Source organism: Nothoprocta perdicaria, unplaced genomic scaffold (assembly GCF_003342845.1).
Source record: "Nothoprocta perdicaria isolate Ctin4 unplaced genomic scaffold, notPer1 scaffold_130, whole genome shotgun sequence".
Classification (NCBI taxonomy): Eukaryota; Metazoa; Chordata; class Aves; order Tinamiformes; family Tinamidae; genus Nothoprocta; species Nothoprocta perdicaria.
Window position 1 is genome coordinate 1,636,024 of NW_020454428.1, and position 9,858 is coordinate 1,645,881.

Genomic DNA, 9,858 nt, shown 5'->3' on the forward strand with positions numbered 1-9,858 from the left:
TTTTATTCTTATTTATAAATGCAACATTTTAGCTAGCATTTTATTAAGGTTTAAATCCTGAAAACACTTGAGGCATTATTAAGATGCTAGAACATAAGCCTATATGTAAATATTTCCAGGATTGGGGCCTATGTGTCTACTTGAGTTCACTTTGTTAATATTACATGATTGAGCTGTGTGTTACATCACTGAAATAGAGATTGCACATGTGGTCAAAGTGTATTAATACTCTTAATATGGAGTTGTGCAAATAAGGTTATGTGCCAGAGGAGTGGCTCACAGCAGTTGCTCCAGATAGCCTGGACAGATAACAACCATGACTGTGCTCTGAACTATGACAGTAATGTAAAATCTTCCCAAAACTGGAGGGAGTAGCAAAAGATCATGCTGTTCCTGTTCTCTTTCTGCTGGTGGTTGCTGGTCTGATCCAGCATGTTGTTCCAATGCTCAGACTGCTCCAGACCGCTCAGTATTTTATCAGTTTAATCATTTCCATAATTTTAAGAGTTGCTGTTATGATCATAGTTTTCAGTAATCTGTGGCAGTTTAGTAATCTTTAGTAAAGTGTGGCAGTTTTTAAGAYGAATGAAGCCCTTCTTTGATCCTGTTCTTCTTTCTTTTCTTTTTTTTTTTATTTTTAGGTAAGAGTTCTCTAAATATTGATGCATCATTTTTTTTTTCAGATGGGAAAATGTTAAATGTAGCATTCATTTGATGGAATAATGCAGTAACCACAGATAACAGAAAGTGCATRTGCACAGAGGAAAACAGGGTCCAGTAAAAGGCCTCCTGAGTATGAGTCTTCTGTTTTCAGACAATGCAGTGAAGTGTCAGTAAGGGACAACTCAAAATGGGATATCATCAATGTAATCTATTCAAAATAATAATGTCCTCTATTTTTTCCACACATTTAATTCCTGAACAGAGAACCTGACATTTGCAGGTCTGTAAAATCATACACAGCAAAAGAGAAAAGAGGATATTAGTTTCCGTGATAGCATTAAACATGAAACTGTTTCAGTGGTCTTGTTTTTTCCCTTCTGGTCCCACTAGGTTAGAAGGGGAATAGAGTGAAGAGCCAAAAGGGAAGAAGGTGCTAATGTCACTGAGGTAAGAGAAAAGCCAAGGGAAACAAGGAGTCAGAAAGCGAAACCTACAGAATATAGAATATTGCCTTTCTGTAGCACTTTCAATCCGGGTACCTTGTAGTTCTTTGCTGTAACTTTGCCCTTGTTACAATCTTTGTTATTTAGCCCATTTCATTTGTCCCATGTGTCAAACAAAGTCTATGATGAAGTCCTGTCTCCAACTCAACTGGCCTTTTGAGTAACATTAACCATTTGTTCACATTGAACTATGGCTATATCCGGAGGTGAAGGAGACCTTTCAGGTGTCTCCTGTAGCCAAAGATACTTAAACAACCCTTATGTGTCCTTGCACCTGAGAGCAAACAAATATTTCTGGTTTGCGCTCTCCCTGGCATTAAGTGCTAAGAAGTACTCTGACACTCCAATCTAAAGATAGAAGAGGAATGGAAAGCAAAATAACAGCACAATAGAGCCATCCCCTGACCTGTCCAAGAGTTGGCCAGAATTACAAAAAGAAAAAAAAAAAAAAAAAAAAAGCAACCTATAACCTATTGAGCTCTGTCCTGAACATCTTACACTGCTAGGAAACGTATAGCAGAACTGGAGGCTCTGCAAATGTGTATGAATTGCAGAAGTACTTGGGGACCTGGGAGTCCTGGTGGACAACAAGTTGACCATGAGTGAGCAGCGTGCCCTTGTGACCAAGAAGGCCAATGGGATCCTGGCTGCATCAGGAGGAGTGTTGCCAGCAGGTCAAGGGAGGGGATCCTGCCCCCCTGCTCAGCTCGTGAGGCCGCACCAGGAGTATTGGGGGCAGTTCTGGGCCCCCCAGTACAAGAGGGACATGGAGCTTCTAGAGAGGGTCCAGCAGAGTGCAACAAACATGATTAAGGGACTGGAACATCTTTCATATGAGGAGAGACTGAGTTGGGCCTACTTAGCTTAGAGAAGAGAAGGTTGAGAGGGGATCTGATTAATATATATAAATACTTGAAGAGTGAATGTAGCCAAGCTCTTCTCAGTGCCGGCCAGTGAAGGACAACAGACAATGGGTACAAGTTGAAACACAGGAAGTTCCATCTGCATGTGAGGAATAACTTGACTGTGAGGGTGAGACTGAGACAGCAGTAGAACAGGCTGCCTGGAGAGATTGTGGAGTCTCCTTCTCTGGAGGTCTTCAAAATCTGCCTGGATGTGACCCTGTGTCACATGCTCTAGGTGTCCCTGCTTGAGCAGGTGGGTTGAACAAGATGATCTCTAGAGGTCCCTTCTAACCTTAACCATCCTGTGATTCTGTGATTCTGTCTAACTGTTAATAATCTAAATCACTTTAAATCATTTGTGCCTCAGTTTCCTAATTCCTAATTAATGAGAACACTTGCTAGGGGACTTTGAGATGTTCTTTAACAACAGTGAGTTGCTTCTTTGAGAAACATATAAGCAAAATACAGTATTTGGAGAGAGGTAATTAAGGAGTCTTCCTCAAAACTGAGAAGTTTTTTCAAAAAATGGAATCTGCTCCATTTGGATCCAATAGCTGAATTTTTACATATTTATGATTTTTGTTCCACCTAGGTTTTGGTGCTTCTGCTCTCTAAAGAAGTCTACAGCAGAGCTAGGTTTCCCAATCTTACCCTATTTTGGTATAGAGCGACTACTGAAGAAARATCCATACAACTGCACTTAAAACCATGACTTTGCATTATAATCTCTTCCAGCATTTCTGAAATATTTCCTTGGGTCAGAAGATAAATTGATAAATGACTGGATTAAAGCACCTAAATAAAGAGTGTGATGTAAATCCCCAAATTTGCTGTTAAGTGAAGCTGCCTTTTAAGGTTCTCTCTCTTGAGGTATGTACTGCTGAGATTTTTACTTGCTTACATGTTATTTCCATCAGTTCTGAATAAAAGAAATGCAGGCAAGAGCATTTCATGCTTGACTGGCCGGCATTTCTCTACTTGTGATACAGGTCCAGTTTGGCAGTAAGATAGAAGCTAGCAGCTTATCTCCATTACAATTGCTTGCAGGTATTGCTGGGGAACCTAGGGACTAGCAAAATCTTTTGGCCTTATAAAAATTGCACGGGTGCATTCAAATCCCTCTTTTCAAAAGAGTAAAGCTTAGAGGTTGTGAGGCTGCATTCAAGGGCTACATGGGAAGGGGCATAACTGATGCTGGATTTGTTACCATGTTTCTTCCCAGAGTTTCACTCTGCCTTTTGAGTAATAAAGGCACTGCCCCATTTACTGCTTGAATGGCTACCACGGTGTTGGTGAAGCCTCCTACTTCAGAGACAGTGCCCCATCAGCAAACCGAGGAGTTTTCCAAACGTACTTTCCAATTCTGATGCAAGGCCCAAGGAAGATGAAAATCATGAAACATGAATGAAACATGCAAGGGTAGGTCATAAAATACACATTGAAAAGGTTAAGAGTGCTTATAACATCCATTTCTGTGCCAGCATTGACAGAAAGAGTAGCACCTCCTGGTCCAGTCTGCAGATTTTTTTTTTTTTTTTTTTCACAGTGTCTAGGAGTGATGACTTTCCAAGTACCAACTTTTTATACTTTATGAAATACATATATTTTACGAAATATATGGCACACACATACTGTGATAGCAATCTAGGTACAAACAGACAAAGAARGAAAAATGTCATGATTCTCTCAAAAGAAAAACACACAAGATCAGTTCTACGCTCCCCTGATAAACCAGCAAATAAATTCAAAAGACTTGTCCTCAGCATGCAGTTACTACAAAAGTAGCTCACATTTTTAAAGCATGACTGAAATTCATACTTTTTTCACACTTTCTAGAGAGTGGCCTTCTGGATTCTTTGTATAGCCACATCTATCTATGGCTGTTTCATTGTGGCACTGCTGTGGAACAAGTTGGGCATTATCTACTATCAGCAAAGGTGAAGGAGTAATTGAGGATATTAGCATATTAAAATGCAAAATAAACTTTAAAGGACACCCTAGGGGTTTGTGTCTGGGGAATCCCCTTTCTTTACAATAACAGAACAAAAGCATTTTACAAAACGTCAGAAGGCAAGACCCACTCTCTAAATTAAAGAGAAAGAGTGAAAAAAACTGCACTCAAAGATTTTGAACACCACCATGATTATTGTGATTAGTGTAATATTTCTGCAATGAATACAAGCCTGTACTTTAAAGTCTGTACTTAGAGGTTTTAGGTAACCTTAAGCCGTGTGTTGGATTATAACAGAAAGCAGGTAATACTCTGACCCCATATATGTGACCTTATAGCCACAATTAGAATTTCCCTAACTTCGTCCTTAGATGGTATGGTTATTAAAAAAAAAAAAAAAAAAAAAAGCCTGTATTAAGCAAAAATGGTATCGCATGAGGACTATAATAAAAGTCATTTATCCAACCGAAGTGACCTTCAGACCCATGCAGGAAAATGTAAGATTTGTGGGAAAAGAGAGAAGGGGAATCAGAGAAAGTTCTCTGCAGATCCCAACAGAGACTGAAATGACTCCCAGAAACTGGAGTTAGAACTGCAGTTCAGTAGGAAAGCTCATTTAATCCAGCATCCAGAAGAATATGGATTAGATGGGTATAAACATTCATATAAATTGTTAGGGGGAGCAGCAGGTGGTTAATCACTTTCCTTAATGCTTTGTATCCTTTTGTGTTAAATATACTTACTGCCAACTCTTGATTATCTAAAATAATGAGGTGAAAGGGTGGGGTAAAAGGATATGAAAAAAAAAAATAGAGTAGGTGAGAAATGTAAATTTCAGGCTGTCAAAAACAAGCAAGTAGAATGCAAGAAAGAAGATCAGTAAAATGGATTCTCATATTCATAAATTCTCTTGCAAGTTAAGCTCTGTGCAGGACTATGGCTGTGTGGAAGTTTATTCTGGATGAACTATTGCACCAAGCTAATGAACCCAGTCATGGTAAGACAGCAGCACCAACTCATGGGCTTTTTTGCCCTTCCTCCACCTACCATGATGGCCTATTGAGGCTGAAAAAATAAGCATTAATAGATAGGTATGTGATCAGCTTTCATTACAAGGACTTTCTTGGAAATTGTAACATTTCTTGCAGCACTTGCAAAATCTTCTGTCCAAAGTACATGTAGAAAATACGGTATCTATTGAAACTGCAGTGTGATAAAAATATCAAAATGTCAGTGGAGCTCAGGGAACATATGAACGTGCTTCATTTCACTACCAGTTGCTGAGGGACTTTGTAGCCAGTGTTATGGTTATATTTAACTCCTGAAGCACTGCAGCAGGAGTTGCATAATACAACTTTTTGGTTTGCCTAACTCCTTTTACCTGATCCTTTCTTTCTAAAGATACTTTGTATACTTGACACTAGCTGTTGTTTTGACCATGAAATTTTGTATTTAGGTCAGCTGTTCACAGGCAACTTAAATGAGGACACAAATTCTTCACCAGAAGAATTCTTCTTCTACTACAAGAAGGTAAGATAGGTACAAGCCACAACCTCAAGCGTCTTTTAAACCATTTGCCAGTGGATTTGTGATAAAGCCATGTCTGAACTCACCTTATTAGGCAAATGTTCCTCTTCAAAATTACAATAATTTGATAAGAAACTTTTGCTAAGATATGTGACAGGTGATTTTGGCAAGGAGAGGATGACATAAAATTAAATACTAAGCCATCTCCTAGGTGTTGATCTAGCCAGAAAACTAGTACTAAATATATGCGTAGCTTTGCCTCCACTAGTCTTAGCATATATTACTTAAAATGCATGCACTCACAGGTTCTAACAAGCACATCAATCGACAAAAGGCTGGGAGCTGCTAACAGCATTTGAAGCCTTTGATCAGATATGGATACTAGGGCAGACAGTTATATATACAATACAAGAGCAGTTCTTGTGGCCTGCTCTTGATCAAGGCTGTGGTAYACTTCCTCACGGAGCCAAAGTCACTCAAGCACATCCATCAGGATGAACCACTGGAAATATATGGCCATACATTTATRATGGGCATAACTCAATATATTTTTCACTGTGCATGTTTCAGTCTAACTGACTGAATAGACTGTTCAGTCTAACAGATTAAATGGCAGTAGAAACTCGCTTGAGGATGCTATAAGAAAGAAACAACTGAAAGCTAGTTTGGCAGCTGATAGCATGGTTTTAGGAGATATGTCAGGTGGCCTCAACTACATATGCTCCTACCTGTGCCTAATAAAAAACAGTTGAAAAGAGAAATTATGCCATCAGTTTTAATGCCTATAATCTAGTAGTCACAAGGGTCATATTATGTTAGTACAAACTGTCTACATAAAACATCTTTGTGATCTAAGTAAGGATAGGCATCAAAGACATAAACTATTTTTACAAATGCTGATAAGTTTAGACTAAATCTAGCTTCCTAGCTGAYCTTACTCTTATAAAGTGAACTAACCTAAATCCTGAATCCAAAATGTTGATTCACTGGACTCGCAGAATAGCAAGTTTRACTGATGCAGTAAAGAGGTAGACTTGAATAGGTTTTGAATCCAACTTTGCTGAATGTTTACTAATGGAAAGCAGAAAGAATTGGTAGCATTTCATTTTGAGTGCATGCAGTCCTTATGCAGGCTATTCGCAAGTAAAATYGGGTATTCCCAAAAATTCTGTGGTAATTTGCCCAGCAACGTTGATTTTTAGATAACGGAAAAGGAGAAATGTGGGGAAAGTGATGATCATGTGGAAGCGCATGATGCCCCTCCTCCCCCTCAAAAAAAAAAAAAAATCTGCTAGATATTAAATTGAACAGTTTTGTTTTTCATGATAATCTAATTATCAAAAGAGCTGGACAAAACTAGAGATATTTTTCCTCTTATCCCAGGTTGTGATCTCACATTACACCGCTTAATAAAAATCAAGTGTTAATAACATCAAAAAACAATACTGGAAAAAAGTAAACTATGAAGTCATAGATCACAGAAGACATCCCCGTTGAACAGCCTTGACAGCAAATCTTGCTGGGTACATTCATTCATCCTAAACTACAGGGAATTTCCTTCCTCTCTACAAAGCCAAACCGCACTTACTGCTCAATARGTAGTAAAAAAGGGCTTGTAAGTGTTGATTGCAGGTGAAGATTTCTGTAATCAACAGCAGTAATGGGAAAATACCACTGCAAACTTGAAGTGATTTTTTCTCTGATGAATTTTAGACAAAATATTTTGGTTTTAGCTTATTGGAAGGGTACTTTGGAGGGTCTTGTATTTAACTGCATCATCACCAGACTTTTATCCCATTCCATGGGCCTAAGTGCCCTCTGCTGTTTCAATTGAAATTTTAACAACTCCTGAAGGAGTTCCTCACTTAAAAAAAAAAAAAAAAAAAAAAAAAAAAAAACTATTCTTGCAATGTAGAGTAAAATATGATGATCTATTAGCTCCTCCTGGTGGTTTACTTTGGTCTACACTTTTTTTTTTTTTTTTTTTAGATTTTGATCCCTTTAAGTAAGATTTGGAGGGAAAAACCTCAAAGTTTTAGAATTCTAATATAGTACATACAAATATATAGAATATTTAGGACACACAAAAAGTATAAGCTGGCTCTTGATCTAGACAAAACATGATTTGAGTTTTGCCTCTAGTCCTAAAAATGCATGTAGACAGGCTTTCTTATCTTGAATAATAGAATGAAACTCACATGTGCTACTCACACACACAACTGTAAGCACTTCCAAGGCTATACTCATAGTGCACAGCACCGTAACACATTCCTTAGGAACCAAATGTGTTGCTTGTAGTTTTAATTGTTCTTTTACAGACTGGTTCATTAGTTCCCTTTTAGTGCAGATGCTTTATACACCTATTTACAGCAGCACATTAGCAACTGGAGGAAAAGTGGACAATTGTGGAGGGATGCCACTTTAACACTTGCCTGGATATTATACAGGGGCAGGAAAACTTCAAAATACTTGTCCTAACCTTGGCCTAACCATAGAAGCACTGAGAACAGTATTAAAGCACAAGCATTTTCATAGAATGTAGTTTGAAAACCTGGGCCGTGACCTGTGAAAGACTTTTCAAGAGAAATACTTATAGGCGAGTGCCACCTGGTGGGAAAAACGGGAAGACTTTTCATTTAAAAAAAAAAAAAATTAAAAAAAAACCCCGCTGTTTTAAGGTGGTCAGGATCTTTTCAAATCAAATATTTAAAGTCAAAGAGCAGCAAAAAGACATTGCCAAACAGCTACAGGTGCTTTCACAAGCTTTGCAAGCACATCTTCGGTGGACACCAAACTGGCCACACTCTGTGCTCTCCTGATCATTTTTATCATTATACAGATATACTGGATGTTTTTATTACTTTCAGTTAGTATCTTTGTAACTGTAACTATTTTGAATATAACAGAAGTTTTAAAATGAATGTGGTTTTTTTTCCTTTTACTTTGTATACCTAAGTTTTTATASACTGTTTCTCTCAGAAGTAAAATTGCAAATCCTTAAAACTTGAAAATGTATAAAATTGCTAGTTATTACAATGCAGAAAAAGTAGAATGAATGAATTGTACCTGGGCATAAATCTTCTGTGCTACAAAAAGTGTCACAGAGTTGGGTCTACGTTACTAGGCCTCAAAAATAAGGTTATATAAATTATTGCACATTTTCTACTCTGGAGAGAAAAATTAGGCCTGTCTGTAAYCAATATGTATTTCTATTCTTAACTTATTAATAGATAGCAGTTGCAGCATTCCAAAACCACACATTGGCTAAAAGACAAGTAGAGAAACTTCTTGCAGTATCAACTAAAATCCCTCATTAATCTCAGTTCTGATACTGCTCATCTCTGGATGGAACTTACGTGGAATAAGTGGAAAATCACATTAACCTTTTCTCACTTTTTTTATACACTTACATAAAATGTAAATTATAAATATATATATATATATCACAAACCCTGGGTAATATATATACTACTATATTATATAGAGAGGTATATATATAGATAAATACATATGACTATTGGAGGTACTCAGATTGTGCAAATGACACAGAAACATGTATCTGTGTTGACATTACATTGCTTAAAATAGGATGGAAACTCCTTGCTATAGATTTTACTTGCAGAAATGGGACATTGTGTCTCGAGAGCACAGTGGATACATAAACATTCAGAAATGTTTTCTGTATYTCCAAGATGTCGTAACAAGGATACTGTATCTTTCTGTTTCTCAGAGTTTTATCTTTTGGTAAAAAAGCAGTGCCAATTGGCACTAAAGATTTTTTTAAATGCAGAAATCTAGGAACAGTCAGTAGTAGGTACAGTCCAGGTTTCATTCACACATTTGTTTATTGCTTCTTTGTTCCAGAAAGAAAGAAAAAAGGGGGGGGCGGTGGAAGGCCTCATCCAGGATAAAAGAGCAATTTCTTAAACTGTGCACATCTCAGATACATTGCATATAAAGAATTAAGTGGATTAGCTGTACCACTATGGATGGTTACGGCTTAAAGGAAAAAAAAAATATTGGCTGCACCTAAGCAAATGTCTCTGTTTAAGTGATTTAAGAAAGAGGAATAATTTCCCAGAACTACAGGTGCACAGCAGCTTGTTGCTCCTATGGCCATGAAATGGTTGAAGGGAAAGGGGAAAAAATGGAAATGGGAAAAAAATGAAAACGGGAAAAAAAAGGGGGGGAGGAGGAGGGAGGAAAGCGAAATGAGAAAAGAAAAGAAAAGAAAAGAAAAGAAAAGAAAAGAAAAGAAAAGAAAAGAAAAGAAAAGAAAAGAAAAGAAAAGAAAAGAAAAGAAAAGAAA